This window comes from Cydia amplana, chromosome 13 (assembly GCF_948474715.1).
Source record: "Cydia amplana chromosome 13, ilCydAmpl1.1, whole genome shotgun sequence".
Lineage (NCBI taxonomy): Eukaryota > Metazoa > Arthropoda > Insecta > Lepidoptera > Tortricidae > Cydia > Cydia amplana.
The window spans coordinates 4,904,205-4,928,340 of record NC_086081.1 but is presented as its reverse complement, the minus strand read 5'-3'; the positions used below and the strand labels follow the sequence as shown (position 1 = coordinate 4,928,340).

The 24,136-nt window shown below is 36.2% G+C and overlaps 1 protein-coding gene and 1 non-coding gene across 2 annotated transcripts in view; both read right to left on the bottom strand.

The window, feature by feature from the left end:
• Window positions 1–24,136, bottom strand: part of LOC134653451 (G-protein coupled receptor moody) — a 57,079-nt gene that overhangs the window by 19,435 nt on the left and 13,508 nt on the right. The window lies entirely within an intron of this gene.
• LOC134653751 (U6 spliceosomal RNA) lies at window positions 23,368–23,471 on the bottom strand. The gene has a single exon (XR_010097279.1). It is a non-coding gene; the product is annotated as a U6 spliceosomal RNA (small nuclear RNA).

Genomic DNA, 24,136 nt, shown 5'->3' with positions numbered 1-24,136 from the left:
GACAGGAGCTCTTTCTCGCGCATCTTTCCCTCTCTCTCCCTCATTTCAACATATTTTCTTTATCTTTAATGTGCTTTAATATTTTTTGGAAGATCATTACCATAACACATCGTCATAAACTCATAATTGAGGTGACATTTGGATGGCAACTGCAGCAGTATTACTGCTGCGGTCTTGACACTGACTCTGTCACAGTCAAATATAACATGTCAACGCAATATTGAATCAATTAATTCCAGACTAATCATAGATCCTCAGTAGGTAAGTACATTTTTTTGCAATTCATCCTAACACTTCTACTTGAGGCAGCTTCCAATCTATTATCATTTTAGTACACCTACCGTCACTCATTGGTCGGTCATTGACGAAAAGACCTATCATTTCACAATCTGTCTGGCCCGGTCGGTAGTAACCCTGCCGACGGTACTGGGTTCAAAACCCGGTTAGGCTAGGTTAGCACGGATATATTTGTCCCATGGGCGTTCTCTACTGTAATATTTATATATTTAATCTACGTGAATAGTATCATATTAACTAATATGACATCACCAGGAATGATGTTCAAATTCTAACCAGACGTTCTGGGTGACGCAGAGGTGAGAAGTTTATGAAGATAATGAGCGTAGGCGACGGCAATTGGCTGAATCAAAAGCGAGTAGTATAATATACTACAAGTTTAACTGGTCCTTCCGTGACTTTTGCTCGTTTTTAGAAGCGACGTTTTAAATAAATGTAATGTCTAATAACGTACACAGACAAACACTTTGTAGGTGCAAAGTCATTAATATTATATACCTACACTAAAATATATTTATTTGATCTTCTCAATACTTTCTAAAGGTCTACAACTATCAAAGGCGGTTGTGTGGTTGATTTTCTATTAGAATGTAATTGTGCATTGGGACGAAAACTGGTGTACTTATATGTATTTTTACAAATCAACTTCATGATGCAGCCAACTCAGCCAAGCCAGTCCGCAGCCTGACCATAACTTCATACCAACCGCTTTAACTAAACTACATATAAATACTAAGTGAATTATTTGTAGACTGATATTCACAGACTCGATCTGTATTAATAACAGACAGGTATGTACATATGTCTGTATCATTAAGTGTGGCAAGTTTAAAACGTATATTAAGTATTACTTCATTTACTTATTCCGATTTGGCCTTGTTGATTAAAATTACGTTACGTTAAAAGAATTTCGTAGAAAACTTATTTTTTCTCAAAACCCATAACTTTTCGGAACTGTATCTTTTAAAAATATGAAAAAGGCAATGTCTATATTTGAGATAAATAATCTACACAACTACAAAAAACGAATTGTCGTCCAGCGAACCTAAAACTGAAACTTGTACTAAACCGCTCCCACGGGACGCGGGGAGACGGTCACGTAGAGAAGAGAGCGACGCACGGACAATTAACTAATTTAACAAGACAAATGTTAAACAAAGCCCATCGTCTAATGGACGCCTACATGCTGATATACTTTATCCTGGGCACGTGTTCCTGTGGGTACGCGAGCTGGGACCAGTGTATAGTGACCTTAATGGGCGTACCAACTGTGCGATCGATTTTACTGATATAACACTAGCTAAGTACAAACGTGCAAGTTACGGAAAGATTGCAAAAAGTTTGTAATATTCTAGTAAACTTCAGGAAAATTTAACAGAAAATAAGGGAAACATGTACTCAAATTCGTCAAAAAAAATTTAAAAGATAATATATACGCCCATGGATCGGATATGTCAGTTTCAAAAGTGACGTTTTTGTTTGAAGAAACGTACCCCTTATACCCGTATGCCGCATATCTATGCGTATACGTATGCTTATGCCTTGGACTCGCCTGTGCCAGTATGCGATTGGAATAATATTCGTGCTGCAGCTTTATTCGATTAAACTTACCCTAGAGTTACAAATGTGTTTTTTTATTGAAATGTATATATGACGACCAGTTGACATATAAACTTACTTCAAATTAAGAAATAATCATGTTTTTATACATTGATTAAGTCTCATTTAAATGTACTAATATCTGGGTGACCGAGCTTCGCTCGGAAAACATATAAAAACTCGAAAATGCGCGTTTTCCCAGAGATAAGACCTAGCTAGATCGATTTTTCGCCCCCGAAAACCCCCATATAGCAAATTTCATCGAAATCGTTAGAGCCGTTTCCGAGATCCCCGAAATATATATATATATATATATCGGAAAAGGATGGTCCTAATGGCGGTGGGCGCGTGGGGGTAGTACCTAGATGTATTACTTCACAGCCAAAATAGTAGGTATGCTACCAACGCATGAAATAAACATTCGGACTCATTAACCATACTAGTGCCTACTATATTTCAGTACTAAATAATCAAAATAACTAAACGATCTTACGATGGAATCGGATTCAATTAAAATAAAAAGATCAAATGAAATCGTTCAAATCTTTATTTAAGTCAAACTACACCGGCTCCAACCCTACACCTTTGGCCCGAGAAGATTTAACCCGGCAACAAACTCGGCGGGACACATCTTTTCAAAACAACACATAGTTTCTTTATTTTTACAAAAGTAAGCACATAAGAAATCAAAATAACACTTTTGGAATAAAACACTTAGCTAAACGGTTAAAGAACGTGAGAATCTATAAGCTTTCAGAATAATCCTTCAGGTATAAGCTTTCAGGAACGTAGCGAATTAGGAACGAGCTTGGCTAACGTCCGATCTATAGCGCGGTCCGATCAAGAAGAAGGAAGCCAGTTCCAGCGGCGGAGCCAACTGCTCCCGCCTCCAATTCAAGTTGGCAAACCTGCCTGACCAGTCACCAACATAACGTCAAAATTGCCTGCTCGTGCCTACGTTCACTCAAGATACACATCTTGACGTTCCAAAGCCTTCTACCTGTCATTTTAGTTCAACAATACGCCAATAGATGGTGGCGTTATTCACTACGCAACTCGATTATTTCGTTACAAGCAAATAATACGTAGCCAAACATTGCTAATTGACTTTACATATACTTTACTATACAGGCGTCTAACTATGAACTGTAATACTGCAATACGTCTTTCTGGTGTCTCGCTCCGACATATATATAAATAAATAAATATATAAATAAACAAGAATTGCTCGTTTAAAGGTATTAGATAGATATGGATAAAAATATACATATACCTATACATGGTGTAAAACAGGTGTAAAATGTTTAAGGACAATCTTACAATTTCAATGTCAATATTCAGAAAATTATCTAGGTACCTTACGCCCGCAACAGGTGTCACAAAGAGATAAGAAACATTAAACTTAAACTTCATTTAATTCGTTCCCATAAATATTAAATCATTTTACCTTCAATTTGGACTTCATCAAGCTACATATTTACATTATAATGGTGAATCGTTTTACTTCGGACTCCATTTAAATGGCAGGTAATAGATCCCGAGTGATTAAAAGAAGCTGTTTGAATTAATGTCGCTGTGTTTGAGCCAATTGGCAGTTCATTGCCCCGAGCAATCATTATGCTCAATGATAATGGAAATAGTACTTTTTCTTATCGTTTTGTCATTAAAAATAATAATGTAGATTTTTGGCCTACACTCCCTGACTTCTCTGATTTGGTTTTCTAACTTGTTCGACGTTTATTGAACACTCAAATTTTATGTAAATATATTCTCAAACGCCTTCACATGGTTTCAACTGATGAAAATCGTAGTGAATGGACTTTATTACACAGAAGTAATGAACCACAGGCAAGACATCCTCTAGACTGAGCATAGTAGCGCTACCCCCTCTGCCACAAATATATGGTAGTTTTACTCCATTTTCGAGTCAAAGTGTCTTAGTGTGACGTCCGTGTCTTTGAACGGACCAATTACGGCACGGGACTCGCTCACCTCGTCCCCCGCAGCCCAGTATTTTTGGCAGCATCGGTTGCATGAAATAATTGCTCTAAACTCCGTCTAGAGTAGGGTTTGCAATCCGGATCCGGAATGTATGAAATTATCCGGATCTGGATCCGGATCCGCGGATCTTCCCATAAATTTCGGATCCGTCGTCCAAACCCTAGTCTAGAGGATTCCTAGTCTATGTAATGAACTAACTACAGCATGGTCGCGGAGGTTTTCTCTGCCGTGGAGAGTTACCTGGTTCCGACTCTAGCCAGCGTCTTATCTCTTAACCATAATACGATAATCAGATAGGTACTAAGAAGTTTGATGTTCAATCCACTTAAGCTTGTGTAGGCAGATTTTCAATAAGATTTAATGATCATCGCCTTTATAAAGAATTCTCGGCTGTCAGCACAATTAAACTTCTAATGCTCAAGCATAACAGGCCGGTTGAACGACCTTTCAGCAGTAAAATGAAACAGCTACAGGTGGAAATTGCCAGGGAGTTTTATTGCCATATCATGAGGGTATTAGGTTTTCACTGGTGGGTTGTCTAAACAAGAGTACATTTCACCTCAAAATGGTAAATTTCGGTCAAAGATAGGTTAGCTTCTTTTATATGGAACTCATAAAATGTAGGTTAGAGAATTTACAGCACACAGGACTCAGAAAAAAGCGATTAAAACTTCTGCCCCAATCAACATTTACGTGGTTTGTCCAGAGACGTTGTATATGAAAGGCTTCCGCGTAGCTAAGTAAGTACCAATGCGGTTGACTGGTCGACATAATGCACACTTGTTTAGGAATGTCACACGTGATGTCATGCACTAATGCAAATTGTATGATGTTTCTCGTCATATTGAGCAACAACATAACATCCATTGACTCGGGTAGCTTGATTCCATGTATGTATATATTATACACTCATATTTATGTGGGTGGTCTTATTTTTCTGTCAATTACTTGATACTTTTACACGTTAACAGTTTCAATAAAAAGCACTATAATATTTGTAAATGATTTAGGTTTAAAATAAATCATCAAAGACCAAGTGCAAATAAGTTTTCCTTTGTAGTTAACTGCAATCCAAACTGTTTATGTCCATACACTTTTGTTTATTGATAAAATAAATGTATTTATTATATAGGTACCATTATTATAAACTCCAAAAACATGCATACAGAATTTCAGTTAAATATAAAATATGCATAAAGGTCAATTTTATTAACGTACACATCTTATCAAATTACATAATTAAAACACAAAGTTAAAAATTATACAATTAATAATAAATAAATACCTAAAAACTAAAAACTAAATAAGCAACAAATTCTAAAAGAATAACATACAATCTACATAAAATTTCATCCATCAACATTAAATCTAAAATCGTCACCCGTCCTGGATCGTACCTGGCTCAAAGGTACCCATTATTCCCGCAGCGTTTCCCCGCTGAACTGCAATGGATACCTGTTGAACCAGATACGAGCCAGAACGAGGATCGCAGCCCCTTTCACGCAAACGACGCCCTAATTCCCTGAAGAAGGAGCGAGCCTCTAAACCCCAAGGCCCCGCCGTCTCAATAGCCACCGGCACAAAGTCATAAGCTGATTCCAATGCGGAGTACTTTGCGTGCTTTGACTTTGCCGCGGACTCCGCTGCCGAGCCAGCACAACCTGTAGTCTGCCTCAAATGGGATGCAGCGTACGTGCTGACACAAGTTGCATCCCACAAAAGGCAGCGCCCCCTCCGCCATGGAATCAAGGTCAGTCCATCAGGCCTTTTGCCGTCTGTGCGACTCAACCCCGGCGGCTCCAAAACGCACGGCAAAATTGTTTATTTGACTAAAAAAAGTCACTAGTCAGTATTTCTCTGTAGCATTTAATTTTAAAATAATGTTTTCTAAATAACCAATTAGGTAACATTTCAACCGTTTAACTGGCCATTACATTTCCAGCAGATACATTCTGTTAAAACCTTGATGATTCATAGCAAAAATTTGAAAGGCAAATGTTTTTGCATAAAGAAAAAAACCGCACGTCTTAGTCACGATTTAGAAAATGACAGTGTCACCTCGTTTACTAACCACTAAGTATTGTGAACTCCGGCCAGGCGAAATTATACCTTGTGTCAATGTTATTAAGATATGTGCGAGTTTTTCTCACTATAGATATGCATTCTTGCTATGTTACCGGGAAACTCGATTAATCAACAAAAATGGACAAGTTAAACTGGAAGTTATGTAAGTACGACGTTAAGTTGTTAATACCTATAGTAATTTATTTCCAGCGTAGGCAGTATATTAGTCACCGAACAGAGCTCAGAGGCTTAAGGTGACAGTCCATTTCCAACCGCAGCTGCACTACTGTTCATTTTACTATGGAAATTGACAGTAACAGCGACGCGTTCAGTACCAGTAGTGCAGCTGCGTTCAGAAATGGAATGTTACCGTTATGTCGATATCGAATAAAAGGTTTCTTAAACATGATTCGGACATTCCTGTCTCTGAATGAATGAACCTTTCAAGAAAATAACGTACTCACTATCATTTAAAAAATTATCAGCATTATTATTAGCACAAGTATTAGCATAAGTATCATTAAAATTTAACATTATTAACACTGACCGCAAAGGTCTCACCAAAAGAAAGCAGGTTAACATATTTCAAGAGTATGTTGCTCGTACAATTAGCATCGAATTGTATTGTACTGAATTGTATGGGCCTCTTGCTTTGGAAATTTCACTACGTTGAGTATAGTGGTTTTGGTTTTGAATTATTACTAACAACAATTACTTCTAAATTAGAGCCAGTGGAAGTTATACATACAAAACCTCTACCTACTTACTCTATTATCTTTGTATAAAATGTTTTAGCAACGAAAACTACTATCAGACTCATGAAACTAGTACCAGACATTATATGTTATTCCAATGTTCATGGCAAGTTTCGTATACGTTTTAAAATGAGAGCGTAATAACTTAGATATTTAAAAAAATTAGGTACTTTCAAAACAGTACTGAACCCTTAGCCAACATGCCAATCGCTAACTAGCGAACGAAACGCAACTATCACTGTCACACTTATATGGAAGAGTGATAGTGAGACACAAAGCGATTCGATAGCGAAGCTATAGCAATCGTCACCTTGGCTAGGCCGTCTGCAACTATGTACATCTAGTCAACACAAGCTTACCTTACGACATATCTGACCGCACACATAATATTTACTGAGTCAATAATGAATCAACATGCAGACACCTTAACCAACTTTGAAGTAATTGGATTTCGTCATGCAAATTTGAAGCTTCGTTCAACAGGAGAAGGTGCAATTTGCAGACGCCGAGAAACCTTTATTTCGTGAATACGAGAGTATTTACTAATGTAATTATGTGAGTCAGCGATGACCATTTACTGTGAGATAATGTGACTGACTCAGCACCAATGAATAGTTGAGATAATATGATTCGTTCCGACATAAAATATACGTAGAATATTTGATGAAGGAATGTTTACAACCATCACTTATACAATCAGAGTCTAACGGCCCGATTCGGATTTTGTAATAGACATCTGTTAGATATCTTTTAGACATCGCCAAGATACGATAACGATTTACTGTTTAAGCTCTAACCTGTCAAATTTGACATTTTCGCGATTCTGGAGATACTCTTGAACGATTTCCGCAAGATATTACTTAGAGATCTAATTCACATCTAATAGATATCTAACACGATCTATCGTAAAAGTGACATTGGTTGCCCGAATTGCGCTGCAAAAGAGAACTAGTTGAAATCTAAACTATAACGTATCTAGAATGGATCTAGTACGTGTCGTCTCTTGTGAATATCTTGAAGTTCGAATACGGCAGTAAATCAGACTAATCATGATCGCGATGACATGCATGATAGAACGTACGGTACTTTCTGACACCGAGTGCTTTATAACATAACATGTCAATGAAGTGATAACCTGTTATAAGTCTACGACATAGATATACATAAAAATAAACACATAAATACATAGAAATACATAGACCAGACGATTCAACCCTGCGCGTCGCCTATAATAGTGTTTAGTTTTAAGTTTATAAATGTACACGTATGTTAGTCTATAAGGAATTAGTAATAAGTAGGTATGGGCCGTGTTGCCTGATTTAATATTGAGTCTATTTAATTTTTAACTTAAGCTCATTCCGCAGTAACTATTAACTAATTTTGATAAGTCTATTAGTTTATAACCAATTCTGAGATAAGGACCTGTTTTTGTAATGCCCGATAATTTACAGATAACTTATATCTAATTCAAGTGGATACCTCAAAACGTACTTAACTGCTGATAACTCTTTAACGGGATCAATACTTCATATCAAAGTCCCGTTGTACAAATTAATAATGTGTAAAAATCGTGAAAGTTTAAATCAGTGTTCATATCATAGGTTCATTGATTAACAGCTGATGTAGATGGCGGTGAATGACTCCGTAGTTCGTACACTGATGCGACAATTCTCTTTGTCAAAATTATACGTTTGGCAATCCAGTACCTATTGACATAAAACGGCGCAGTACCTACAGTCATGTGGATATTTCTTAGACTTTATCGCTTCTGTTTTGTTGTCTGTTTTCAAATTATACATAAACCTTCCTCTTGAATCACTCTATCTGTATTTTAATACAAGCAAATAATACGTAGCCAAACATTGCTAATTGACTTTACATATACTTTACTATACAGGCGTCTAACTATGAACTGTAATACTGCAATACGTCTTTCTGGTGTCTCGCTCCGACATATATATAAAAACGGCATCAAAATTCGTTGCGTAGTTTTAAAGATCTAAGCATACATAGCGACAGACAGATAGACAGCGGGAAGAGACGTTGGTTTATACTATGTAGTCATGAAGTTTTACCAACATTATTGAACAATGACATATGTATTTAATTATGGTTCAATTAGTTAAACGCAAACTTGGTAACTGGGTAAGACACAATTGGTCAAGAAATTAAAATCGTCCCTAAACTTGAACTTTACTTAAACCCTATTGGTAAAACCGTAACATTATCTGAGACAAAAAAGGTAATGGTTGTTTTTAGTGTAAGATATCTTGCAATAACCATTAAGAAGAGCCCGACGGCAGAGCCTTAAGATAAGTGTTAGAAGAGAAAGCGTTAAACTTGTCTGACATTTAGATTTTACGTTCGTGACATCGTATCTACATATTATTCTTCTCGGCATCAGTTCAAAGCTTTTACGCTACGCGAGGAGAAAATCTCACTTCCTGGCCAAGGCAAGACGTATAACTTTAGACAAACCACGGGCGGTAATTCGTAAAGCAGCTGCGCAGGTGTTTGTGGCCGGAACCGAAGGTGAGGGTCATAAATATGCGATCTGGAGCATTCACGAATTCACCTCCCTAGGTATGTAATGTACTATTAATATAGGGAGTTTCAAACATATAACTTGTAGCCTTATATGCATGCACCCCTGTAAAAATTCCAATACACTGCGAAACTTGTTTTGAAGATTTACAAGCTTTTATTTAACTTGCCCCTGTTAGTTATACATGTACGAGTATGTATTTTATTTTGTTAGTGTGGGAATCTTGAAAGCTAAGACCCACTTCCCGATTTCCGATTGAGCCGAAATTTTGCATACCTACATACATACGTAAATCGGATGACAATGCATTATTACAATGACATGGACCTGATCTGATGGAGACAGGAGGTGGCCTTGCGCTGTCAACAAAACGTGAAAATTTCCACCCTATTAAAGATTTTATCGAAAGGTACGTAAAATGCTTTCCGTTTGTCATTGCTTTCTTCGCCTAGTAAGCATAATACAAACTTATTACTTATTTTAGGACTGCGAGGCCTATTCGAACAATAAAATATTATCTTCTAAAAATCTTCTTTTAACTCTAAGTAGATGCAAAATATTTTATATTTTACATCTCGTTAGTAGTACTTCTATTTTTTGGCTGTTTAATACATTTTGGCTGATCCGATGTATCTATGTGTTTTTTTTCTCTTTTATATTGTTTTGATCGTAAAAATGAATGACAAATAAAGAATTTAGCTGACATAACATTCTATTGAATCGAACTTTTGTTTACAAACTGCTTCAATAATGTTTATGTTGTGCTATAAATGTCTGCAAAGACTAAGTTGAAAACAGTAACATAAAAATATATCGGCGATAATGATCCTATAGTTTTGTGTACTTTGAGTACTTACCAGAAGTTGACAACCAACGGTACCTACCGACAAGCTTCTATATTTTTTTAATGCCTATATGTATACAAATCTAGATTACACTTAGGTAAATACAATGTGTCGCCTGATCATCGGGATTTAAATTCAGGGCTGGATTCTACTCGCTAAACGAAGCTACTTTCATTATGCGATAATAACTTTTCTGCCTGGCTTTCTATCTGTTTGTTTCTTACATTTTCATTTGATTAAACCGATATTGGTTCTTAAACTTCTTAATTTTATGAAATTGAACCCTTGATTTGAAGGTAGAATGAGCAATAATTTAGGCACTACCTATTTGAATTAGAATTATTACCGTTATACAATCGTCGTCAAAAAATTCCTACTGCAAAATAAAATCATAATTGCTGTATCAAATGAAATTGTTATCATAGCCATTATAATTTGTCAATTTGCATGCCAATTATTGTTAGACAAAATGGCAAAGTTTATATTTTATTGTACCTATAAAAGAAAAAAAAATACAGTTGAACTTCGACCTTTGAATAGGGCGTTAACGAGGAGCGCCAAATGTTCGCGACCTCTGACTTTCTACATATTTACTCCTGGATACGGAGGTGGAAATGTATCTCACCGATTTGGGGAATGCTGGCTTGTAAACGATTTGTGATAATGCGAAGCGATTAACCCACATTCTTGTGTAGGTTACATCCTTAAGGTTCCGTCACACAGGCGCGTTTTCCGGGCGGGGCGCGCCGCTTCACTACATATTAGTATAAAACAAAGTCTCTTCCCGCTGTCTGTCTGTCTGTCTGTATGTATGCTTAGATGTTTAAAACTACGCAATTTTGATGCGGTATTTAATAGATAGAGTGATTCAAGAGGAAGGTTTATGTATTTGTTAACCCGTGCGAAGCCGGGGCGGGTCGCTAGTTTACATATAAAACGCTCACGCCCCGCCCGGAGCACGCGCCAGTGTGGCGGAACCTTTAGATGGTGGTTATCGGTACTCACATTCAGCCTCGAAAATAGGTGGGTATCTAAAGTTAACTTAGTAGGTATTTAGGTCGAGTAATCTCGTAGCTTAACAAATTGAATAGGGATGACACATGTTGAATTTTATAACAATATCTAGTAAAATAGATAGCAAACAAGCAATTTATCACAATAATGTGGATATTAAAATAAAATATGGAAATGTTACAAAAATACAGGACTTGAAAGATACAATTTTTTTTTAAACTTCCAAAGACGATAAAAGTAAGGGTACCATTCGATTCCTTACATTTTATCCAAAAAAATATAGTATAGCAACTATATACATAAACGCAATATTTCACCGACAAAAACGCAATTTTCTTGTTTTGTCCATAGTTCCATACGAAAAGATGGGCTCTCAGAGACCTTGACGTCACGTTCATTTATCGTTTTGTTTAGGGCGTTTCTGGAGTGAAGTGCGACTGTCGGCCTTTGACTACAATTTCTGACTTTTGTGTTACTTTAATGCAATGGGTCCCATATAGACATTTGATCCTAAAAACAAACCCGATCGATTGATACCATAAATGAAAATTAGTCATGTAGCCTATTTATTTTATGCACAGTAAAACCATCAAACTATAGTCCGAAATCTCCTGACTATGGTCCAAAACGAACTTGAATAACTTTGTGACTTTTATTTCAATCACGTATTTGTGAGGCAGGATATTTTCATAAATTATATAAATAAATCAGATCTATACATCTTATAAAACAAAGTCCCGCCGCGTCTGTCTGTTTCTATGTTCGCAAAAATCAAAAAAACTGCTGAACGTATTTTTCAGCGATTTCACAATTTTTTACAATATATGTACCTTTATATGAAATAACATCTGCGTTACTCCAGTTTCTTTCCACACTAAGCTATAAATAACAAGACACTTTGGTATATATAAAGCAAACGTCAGATCTAAATTCCATAATGAACAACCTTTTATCAACTATTTTACTTTATACGTAAAAATGAAAGTCCCAACGAATACCTATAACTGTAACTTAGACCTTAGACACAGAATAAATAATAGACTTAGACCCAACTTAGAAAATTTACCGCACATTTTCACTTTGCATTTTCTATTTGATAAGCGCTCTCAATGTTCCCATTTCCTAAATGGCCGTCCTTATTTGCTGCCAACAACGCACGCTTTTTAAGACTCCATCAATCTTCTGCCGAACCATTATCCTAACGTAACGCCACCGGAACGGGGCATTACAAACTAACCACCCACGTAATCGATAAAACAATAGCGCTTAAGCCAACGAATTAAAGGTCTAAATCGCATGGTTTACCTGAGGGGCTACCGCGAATACCGAATTTCGCAAAATCCGGGCATTTTTCTCTGTCACTCTAATTACGCCTTTATTGGAGTAAAAGAGAAAGATCCCCGCAATTTGCGAAATTCGGTTTTCGCGGTAGCCCCTCTGGTTTACAAACTTAAATTTGCAGTCTGTGCACCGGCACAGAAACGTTTAACTTAAGAAATATGAATGGGAATGTTGAGATAGTATGTTGGATAACAGTAAATGTAAGTTGGTTTTGGACAGCGAGAAATGCTAGCATCTCAGTGAGGGGATTAGCCATGTGGAAACAGATTAATAGAGCACTACCGTATCTGTGAAATTGATTAACATTGTAACATGAAGTGACGTCGACGTGAAAAGTCGGTCATTGCTAAACGCTGGTTAAATTGGTAGTGGACCAATTGTGACAGTAAACGTGCTGTAAACCTAGGTATATAAGGTCGCATTTTACGCTACGCTGTAAAAAATATTAGAGTACAACAAAAAAAAGACTAGTCTGTGCGGAAAGAGAAGAGTCTCTAAGAAATATGTAAGTACAGTCAGCCAAAATAATAAATAGATTTCCCAAGTGACCAATAAGCTCCTTAAAAAATACTGTTTTCAATATTGTTAATTCGCACACGCTAAATGCTGACATCATTATAGATAGCCCTCGCCGTGACGCTCAAAATGGAGTAACAGGCGTTTTTAAATCACCAGGATTTACTGTATAACGTGGGAGTCACAATTTTATAGGACTGACTCATAGCTCTGTTTACATTATACCGATGACACAAATCGTTTCGTCAGCGTCCAAACTTACAAGAAGTCCATTTGAAACGAGTTTGGAAACGATCGATTTTCCGTGTATTCTATTGAATGTGTTATCAATTTTTGGCGATACGGGCGGGAAACTTCGCGTCTAAGAACCTACTTTCTGTAAGTATTTCTCCGTGATTAATTCCCGATTGAGCGTTAAGGAATTTATTTAGGATGAATGATCCCACATCATTTAGTTACGTAAGCGATAATTAAATTTTGTAGCTATAAGTACATTTTATATCTTCATTTCTAGTATTATTGACTTGTAAAGGTCACGAAAACCAATTTTCGATGAATGATTGGTTAATTTAACCTGGGCTTTGGGTGTGGGTAGCGGTGTTTTAATAAGAAATATGATTTAAGGAAACACAGGTGTAGTAATAGTGACAGTAATCCATTCCAATTGACGTTATCTACGTTACCTACGTTTAAATTTCGGCCGCAATTACCTGTCAATTACAAGCCAAGTAATTTCAGGCTCTTTTTGCATGTTATCCTACGTTACCGCCGTGTTTTTCGCGCGGCCGGCCGGTGTGTGTAGGTACTTAAGGGGCCCACAGATTACCAGTTCGCCGGATGATATCAGCCTGTCAGTTAAACGTAAAAGGTGACAGTTCCGAACAACTGACAGGCTGATATCGTCCGGTGAACTGGTAATCTGTGGGCGCCCTTAGGCTGCAGAAATAACTGACCCCTCTGCAAACAAATTTCTATGCGGGGTGGGGGGGTCAGCTTAATACACGTTACTGTACGTTAGTCAGCCCCATTCATCATCAATACTCTTGTCGGTAGTATAATAGAAATTCTTCTTTACACACTGCCAGTTTCTTGACTACCCCGTAGGTAAGTTTTCTAAGTCAGACTACTCGTCTACTCTATTATAAATCTACTAGGATTTTTACATTTTATATAAGGAAGGCGATAGTTTTTGCCCTGCGCAACTTGCTAAGGGCCCGATTCGGATTTTGTAATAGACATCTAATAGATATCTTTTAGACATCGCCAAGATACGATAATGATATGTTAAGATCTAACCTGTCAAATTTGACATTTCCGCGATTCTGGAGATATGTACTCTTAAACGATTTCCACGAGATATTATTTAGAGATCTAATTCACATCTAATAGATATCTAACACAATGTATCGTAAAAGTGACATTGGTTGCCCGAATTGAGCTGCAAAGGAGAACTAGTTGTAATCTAAACTATAACGTATCTAGAATGGATCTAGTACGTGTCGTCTCTTGTGGATATCTTGAAGTTCGAATACGGCAGTAAGTCACTTGTCACTACTGCGCGCATACTGCGTGTCAATTGAAGACCCCTTGACCTTGCAGTTCCGTATTACATCAGAGGTAATAGGTATCATATTATTTTTTACAGTACGTACATATTATAACATCCCTTCGGTCGTGTTTCAATTTAACGCCACTCGTTGCGAATTTCCTACTTTTCGCACTTGTATCGTAATGTACTCTTATTTTACTAGCGACCCGCCCCGGCTTCGCACGGGTTAACAAATTATACATAAATCTTCCTCTTGAATCACTCTGCCTATTAAAAAGAACCGCATCAAAATCCGTTGCGTAGTTTTAAAGATCTAAAGCATACAGACAGACAGACAGACAGGGAAGCGACTTTGTTCTATACTATGTAGTGATGACATTTTATGGAAAACGTTTCACCTTTTTTCCGATATAGTACCTCAAATAAAATTGTACTTCAAATAAAAGTATATGTACTTATAAATTAATCAAGCAAAGCCTAAGTAGGTCTAAATGAAGACTAAAACCTATTCATTTAACTTACATTCCTGCGCGAAGCTATTAAAATGCAACAAGCCTATTTAAAGCCTCAGTTCATTTGAATATCCGTTTGGCATTCCCGCTACTCAGGCACTAGGGAAAAGCCTCAATTAATATAAAGGTCAAATCATATAGGTATGAATGCCCTATTTGTTGAAGTTGGCCTAGTATGTAAAGCGCAACGGTGACATCGTCTTTTGTTTGTATGTAAATTAATTTCCATTTATAAATGGAAAAGCCTTCTCCAGTCCCGTATATTATAATTACAGTAACTGTAAATTGATATAGATGTTTTAGTAAAATATTAATTTCCTTATACTAGAACTGGAAAATGTAATGAGTTTGAAGTTACTTGGATAATAATATTCATAATATAGTTAATAAATTTAGGTTGGCATAAATATTCCGTATTAGGAAGGTAAAGGATAAAATCATGTATATTATAATATTTATAATTTAATATTTTTGTGTGTTGAGTGTTGAGCAGAATAGTTCCCTAGTTTTTGTATTTTGTCCTACACCAATGAAAATAAGTGTAAAATATACAAAGATTTTTACACATTTTTTTTGGATATAATCTTTATCTCAGTAGCCATATTTAATTTGCAACCGACAATAATAAGTGTCCATTAGTTTAAAATACTTTTATTTTATTTTATTTTACTTAAACGGCGCTCGTTCAAATCTCAATCCTAGGTGTATTTAAAGCTATGGGCTTAATCCGCACCCAAAGGGCAATAACGTGGTAATGACAATAAAACCTAATTGGGGTATTAACCGAGTATGCGGGTGGGCACACTGGGCACTTACTATGATCACTCGTTACCTTGCGCGGTGTCGAGGGACTGGGTGAGTTCATACTAGAGATGCCCTGAATAGTGGTTTTGGCCGAATACCGAATATTCGGCCCCTCTCTTGGCCTGGTCGCCGAATATTCGGCATAACATTTTACATTTTCAGTCACATTTATTATGAAAACTGTTCGCCAATAGGGCATAACGTTTGCTAACATTTAGTTTTTGTTACTCAGAACTAGTGAATATGTAGTGAGAGTCAGTAAAATCGAACCCATGATAAAAATAAAATTATTAGTAAGTAACCAACAAATACTCAAAAAACCAGTGTTCGTATTCAACAACTTTCCAAGAAAACACTTTAAACATTTTAAATTTGACGGTCTGTGGTTATTTTTATTTTAAGATAAAAAAAAAGATAAAAGTTTCTTTATTGCACATAGAAAAAGAAAAGTTACACAGGTATATTAATAGTATGTATTAATAGTCATGCGCATAGCAGTGCGTATACGGAAATTGCAGAGGTCCCCGCACTAGGACAGGGAGACCAGTTTACCATATTGTGCCATGCCTTAAGCTACATAATATATAAAAGGAGAAATACAAAATGATTTGGGTATTAGTGCAAGCTTCGAATAGTAACTAAAATACTTCTTAAACTAATTTTCCTAAACTAATTTTACAAGCAGAGCCTCCGTTTCCTTGTATGTTAGTGAAGAGAGCCAGGTAAGTATAAGTTTTTTGGCATTTATTACAGAGCTGTTAATTATTGAACTAAGCCGACTTGTTGTTGATTTTGTAATTTATGTTTTTAGTTAGGTGTAAGAGATATTCGGTATTCGGCCGAATAGTAGGCAACATTCGGCCAAATACCGAATATTCGGCAAAGTGCACGAATAGGCCGAATACCGAATAGTTGCCGAATATTCGTGGCTTCTCTAGTTCATACTGTTCATATCAATGCCCACTGCCCAGCGCTTAATATAAATACTCAAGGGAAATGGAGACAGTTCACTGCTTCGCTTGGAATTTTGTACAGATTAAAATTATTTTAAAACACCGTGAATGGTAGTAGTATCTGTACTGTACCGTTAATTTGGCTGAATGATCGCTGTATAGGCTCACTTAAACATATGTGAGTTTGATTGAGAGATTCAGTTTATAATAATTTTAATTTGATGAATGGACGTGCACGGTAGTTTTAAATAAAAAAGAAAATATTTTTTTAATCATTTCACGATTACCTACATTAACTTCGCTAGAACGATATAAAATTGAATTTATAGGTAATTGAAGGTATTTACTGATCGAGTGGATTCGATTTTAAGGAACCAGGCTGCTAAATACGACTTTAAATCGCTCGCTCCAAGTCACATCAATTCCATGGATTTATATAATTATTTTTAGGAAACGTTCTCTTGAAATGAATACCAGCAGAAGCTTTAGTGAACTACTCATGGCAGCATGACTTTGAAAATGGCATTCAAAGAAATGTCAACATATACACAATGAAGCTCATTCCATTCAACAGAGACCGTTATAATAAAAAGTAACTCACTTTGAATAATTAAAGGCATCTTTAGATAATAACTCGATATGATAATCGCATGAATGAGACGATGTTTATAAAAATATCGCCAGAGTAGGTACCGGAGATCAAGAACACATACATTAGTTATAATGTTATCACTTCCGCTACGTAGAAAAATAAATCAGCACGATAATTATACAATATCACAAATGATATGATGAATTAATGATGATGATGATACATGGTCGATTTCGGCCATGGCGACCACTTCGACTCCTAGTTTGCTCGGCGCTCGTGCGCCCGAAGATGGCTCTAATGGCTGACGTAGCCGATCTTTTATAATAGAAAACTTGAATAACGTAACTTGACTACCATAACTTTTGTGATAGCGCACTGTCAACATTTTCAATTCTGGCAACAAGGCAAAATATGTAAAGACATTTGTTATCTGCTTACTAAAATAAGTCTTAATAATATAGGTACTTGGACGATGAACTATGGCAGATATGTCATCGTGTGCCACTTTCTCGAATCAAATAGTCCCTCTGAACAAAAGACCGGAACAAATTGGTAAATGGTTACCATCATTAGAAAGACGGATGTCCAGCGCCAAATATTATCAACACAATAATTTTCGTCGCAGTTCCTACAATTATTTTCAAACAACCTGCTATTATTTTAAAACGCAACGAACTTGGACTAACGGAATACCTCCATGCGCTCTGCCTTACCAGGCGTAATAGACGTAAGTCATTGCAAAAAATATTCAATTGTGTACCTTATTCTCGCGCAACAAAGTCCAAATTTAAACTGGCTTCCTAATGACTGTTACGGCTGTTATTGGTGCTGGTACTAAGTCATGCGAAAAATTTCTCATTAATGTTAGGAGCAATTAATTTACAAGTTGACCGTTTGTTCTAGTTATTATGTAGCCGTTGACTCATTTAATGGGTGTTTAACTTCAGATTTATCGTTGCTAAAAAACTTAATAAACTTAAAAAAAAATTGTACCTACTTACTCAAGTTTCGTCAGGAAACAAAAATTGGGCCGATTCTTTATATTCTGTTAACAATTTTTTTGTGTTAGATTTGGATAAAATTTTGCTTATTCGAAGAGCAGCTCCAGTCTGGGCGGTATTAAAACGAAATCACAAGTACCTATCATAATACAAAATGTATGTGATTTTCCGTTGAGTTACGAAAATATCATACTTTTTCGTAAGTGGCCGATTTTTAGTAAAACATACGGTGAAATTGCGCTTGTATTGTAAAGAATAGGGAACTCTATATCCACCTGATCGAAATTTGACGAAAAATATTCGACAACAACATAAAAATCGGCCCAATGAATGCATATATGAGTAAATCTTAATGACAGCGTTTTACACAAAAATAAAACGCTAATTAAATAACTTACCATATTCGGAACCTAAAGTAATATATTGAGAGTGGCAACACTGTAGTTAGTCGTATTGTCCTTTTCTAGCATATACGTCCATCTCTCTCCCACACCCCCACCACTTCAGGCAGTTGCGTTTGACAATTTTGACAGTTAGAAATAAACGCAAATTACCTCATTGTCTCAAAATTATACATATTTACACCAGGCAGGATTAAAACTTTAGGTTCCGAATATGGTAAGTTATTTAATTAGCGTTTTATTTTTGTGTAAAACGCTGTCATTAAACAACTGTACCGATATTCGGAACCTAAAGTAATATATTGAGACGTGTTTGTTATCGCCTGGTGGTGGGAAGACGCCAAGCCAATGTGATTATACATGTACTTACATATTATGTATATGTAATATTATTATATTAGGAGTGTTTAATTAATTAATTAATTATGTAGTACACCCTTTATTTTAATACATGTGAGGAGAGAGGTATTTAGTAAAGCATACAATTTTATATACCATTATATTATGATACTAACTTTCCATTTTATATACGTATTTAATGTAGGTACTTATAAATTTTCAACGAAAATAAGTGAGTCACCACAAGGGTGCTATAGTACTTAATTATATGTATGTGAGACTATGTAAAAGAAGATAAGTCAGTCTACTCTTCAGGGAGCATACAACATCTGTGATATGGAGTGATGTAATTAAAATATGAAAAGATAAAAATCATAAAGTACTCGAGTAGTTTTTATTTATAACTCCCAATTATTGACAAATTTGATAATAATTATCTAGTAAGGTAAGCAGTTGCAGGATATAACAAGGACAAGACCTTTCTTATTTCCAGAATCCCTCAGGATTAAGTAGACGAATATTTTAAATATTCGTTATATCACTATCACTACCCACAAAGTTAATATTGGGTAGGTACTTAATAAAATGTCATAGGGAATACTTTTAATGATTTTACTGAATTCTTTTAATGACTGTGAGCCAGTGTGAGCTATTTATTTGGTTATAGCTATAAAATGCATTTAATCGTTTGTACGCTTTACTAACGCGAACGCGAGCTAATGGACCTAAACAAACCTTACTTAAAATTGTGAAGGTTACTTTGAGAGCTTAAGCCATATCATAATACTCATGTGGGCACTAGTTACGACGCTTTTTGGTGCTCTTGGCGTTCAAATGGTAAATGTAGAATTGCCACAGAGCTTTATCAATGATATTTGTATAGGTGCAGCTCATTCTGCTTATATTCATGTTTAGCTATCATCAAGTGACCTTAATTGTACTCATTATTGTCTATATATGCAGTATGAGTAGTTTACCTTATCTGGTGCCTACTAGTAGACATAAACTTGATTGTTTCTGAACGCTAAAGTGGCTTAATTTATGTAAACCATTCATAGACATAGCTTAATTCTGAATATTCAGTCTTCTCTTTCCAGATTAAGAATAAGGTACTTAATTCGAAACCTTAGCTCATCGCATATGTGTTTTTAACCAAAATGAAAATTTGTGTTTATTTTGTGATTTTACATTATTTGCAATAACTGTGCGGAACCATGGGGTCCCCGACCTTTTGCCGGGCACCCGTGGGCCCAAAGCCAACAGCGCAGATGCCGTTTAAGAGGAACCTATTTTATCCAATGCTAGGGTCAACACTTTGTCGAATATATTTGATATTTATGTATATTTATCCTCCTTATGACCTAAGGGTAGGTAATTGTAACTTTTTGATATCAAATATACGCAGAATAGTCAATTATTTTGTATTCTGAAGTGCATATAATATTACTGGATTTGGGCCAGTGTGCTTTTGTATACTATATCTCTGGCCTACTATATAGGCTAGTCTATTAACATCCCGCCTCCTGGAAGGCAGTATACAGACTTCTTAGATATATTCACGGTAGTGCTAAGAGTGTGGACCTGGTTTTCCGACACTTGACTGCATGAGATTATTTTTTCAGGTCTCGAGCAAGAAGGGTGCCTAGATAGGTTGAGGTCCTCAACTTGTGGATTTGGTAGGAGCAAGACACAGACGGGGTGTAAATTAGTTAATCCACCATGTTTCAAGAGATTCATGTGCATTCATGCCTTCAGGTTACACTGTAGAGACAGACTAACACTTTGGCAGAGTTTTGCTAACATATAATAAATGATTGCATTTGTTTGGGTGTACAATTACATGTTCCTCACCAAAAACATAATTATTTATATATTTCAATCTATTTTTGAAAGGTTTCCGTTTCAAAATAGCTTCGCCTTTTCGCAAGGCGTGCTCCTGTTCCCCTATTTTACTGTGCAAAGCGAACAGTATCACAATGCTATAATTTTGTATAAATTGAGAACTAGAGGGTCATGCCCTAGACGTGACCGCCCAGAAACTGTGCTAGAACCGTTCGTGCAAACCATTCAGTCACTATTTTTAAAAACCTTTTGTAGTGGGTACATTCCACGGTCTTAAATTTATTAAACGTGTAGTATCAAACTATGACAAGTCATGATAAGTGAAATAAGTGATAACAGTATCTGGTCCGTGCATAGAAGCACTTGCCCTTGAGGTTAGGGCATGGGTAGTTTATTATAAACTTAATCCGTGCATAGGAGCACTTACGATACAGGTGGTTTAAAACTTCCAGGGTCACAATACAGACACAAGGGTGTAAAATACATAATTCATAAACGCCCGTTAGGCCAGTTTTGTATATTTTATTTCAAACATGCTTGTGCAGCACCGCCAGCACATGATAATTTTCCTAATATACCATGGCAGTCAGGGATATAATAATTATGTAAAAAGGTAGGTAACCTTGGTCATGTCGTGTACATAGGTAGGTACTCGTAAACATGTTAACTGAAAGACAAGTGCTCTCCAGCCAAATGTAATTTATGCAACTGTGAGCTGCTCTTACATTGGGATCATATGTATTTATTTCTAGTCTGTCATATTGTAGCAGGCCTAGACTTCAAAGGTTTGTAGATGTTTATAGGGCCGTTAAACGGACCCTTTGTACACCTTGAGCAGGCTGTTTGTTTCACACCATGGGTAATATATATTGTAAACATAGCTTATTTCAGAATGGAATCGTAAGCTCTGTCGTGTCGTGAGCTTACCGAGCCTGATTTAATTAGAGTCCACAGATTGTATGGACCTTGGAGGATTGACCACTCCTTATTCTAATTATCAATATTCTGCCTGGGCTTATAGTCGAAATTAGGTGACTAAATCTCTTAGTATTATCTATGCCACCCAAGTTATGAGGCTTAGCGTCTCCAGACCACAATTTTATATTAGGGTGCAAAGATTTTTTCATCTTTAAAATAAAAATGAGTCGAGATAGGCCTGGAATCTTAGGTTTTTATTTTACCTATTATAATTTTAGAAATGTTATGTAAATGGAAAGCAGTTTTCACTTTTACCACAGTTAATTAGCCCAATTTCGGGTTTAGCCAATAGGGTGTTCGGGACCCTTGAAATAGATTGGTAAACAAAAATGAAAACTCTAATAACGAAGCCTTGCCTATTTCGACTGATTTTTACCCAAAACATTATTTTAAACCATTTTTACTTTCTCTAAAAAGAGATATTTACAACTTAATCTTTGTAATATTTTTGTGATTGTGGTCTACTCGCACGCCTGTGTTATGACCATATCATTTATATTTCTGTGAATATGTCTGACGTGCCTTGCGCAGGCTTACATAGGTTATAATATCATCATCAATAACTGGACGTCAGTTTGTGAACGAATCAAAGATTCTTTTGGCACACCTTACGCAGGTGTAAACATGGCAGCCTTGCGCAGGTTTAGATAGGTACATAATATATTGGTTTCATCACAAATAACTTGACGTTAGTTTGTGAACGAATCAAAGATTCTTTTGGCACACCTTACGCAGGTGTAAACATGGCAGCCTTGCGCAGGTTTAGATAGGTACATAATATATTGGTTTCATCACAAATAACTTGACGTTAGTTTGTGAACGAATAAAAGATTCTCTTAGGCGCACCTTAGCAGGTGGAACCATAACAAACGTAAGTTTAAGAATAAGTATCATTCAAATCAAATACCCTGAGTTTATGGGTAATATTCCCTAAGTTGCGGGTTCCTTGCTCGACAAGGTGAAAGGCTTTACGCAGGCTTTAACAGGCACTTTTAGAAAGTGTCATTCACGGTGACGTGCAGATTTGCCAAAACTAAACTTTAACTCTACAGTTAACTAATATAATTTGACAATATGAACCAAACCATGCGTCTTCGTCAATGAATCAATCTAAAGATTCCCGTATCGTTAATGCCCTTCCATGTCACAGGCTTCCGATTTTATTTGAAACGTGTAATTTAAGTGTACTATTTATGTAGGTAGGTAAGTAGGCTTAAGAATTGACCCTCTTGTATGTAGTTACGTATAGAATTAATAATCAAGTTATTCAAATTCAAAATAACACAAGCACATATAGCACCTACATGCAAGAGTTCTTTTCCTTAACCTTTAAAGCTGTAAGTACCTGCTAAGTTATATATTTAAGTAGGTACCTACCTACATAAATCAAAGATCTAGTTGGAGAGATAAGTTGATAGATACAGAGTGAAATACTTCACGAATTCGCATGTCATTCTTGCGCAGAGCCATGCTAATCTCTCTCTATGTCTAGTCAGATTTAAGTTTATGTACTGCCGAAGTACTCACTTTCCACAAAAATAAATGCAATGTTTGCGATGTAGGTTTGTTCGTTACCTTGTGTCCCTTAGAGCGGAAATATCGTCGACTCCTATTCGGGTACACGTTATTTATCAGCAAGTTTATTACCAAAAAATTAATTTTGCAATATTATATTAACCCGGAACGGGATAAAAAGATAAATTGCTGATAGATACTTGGACAGATAAAAACCCTACACGTCTATAAGCTTCTACCTTAATACGTAGGTTCTACGTAACACGTATTAACTATCCGATCCATTCGTATTCGAAAACACAAATCACTTTAAAGGGTATACCTCCACACATCACCATTTAAGTATTATATAATTTCAACCGTTATTATACACACACAAAGATTTAAACTAACAAGACTCGGAAGAGACTTAATAAAATTAAATTATAATGGTGACACGTGCACGCTTTACCAGCTCGATGTGTTTTCTACTATGTGATTTTAGTATTTTCATTGGCATAGCCACGGTGCGCGCAGGCAGCCTTTGAAAACACTTGCACATCACTATTCCGGATCATTTTTATTTGCTAGATAGTTTAACGGACAACTAAATTTAAATATTTATTTCGAACGGCAAAAGCCGTTAGAAACTGTTTTTCAATATAGTCAGCTAAACTGGGGTACAAATTCAAAA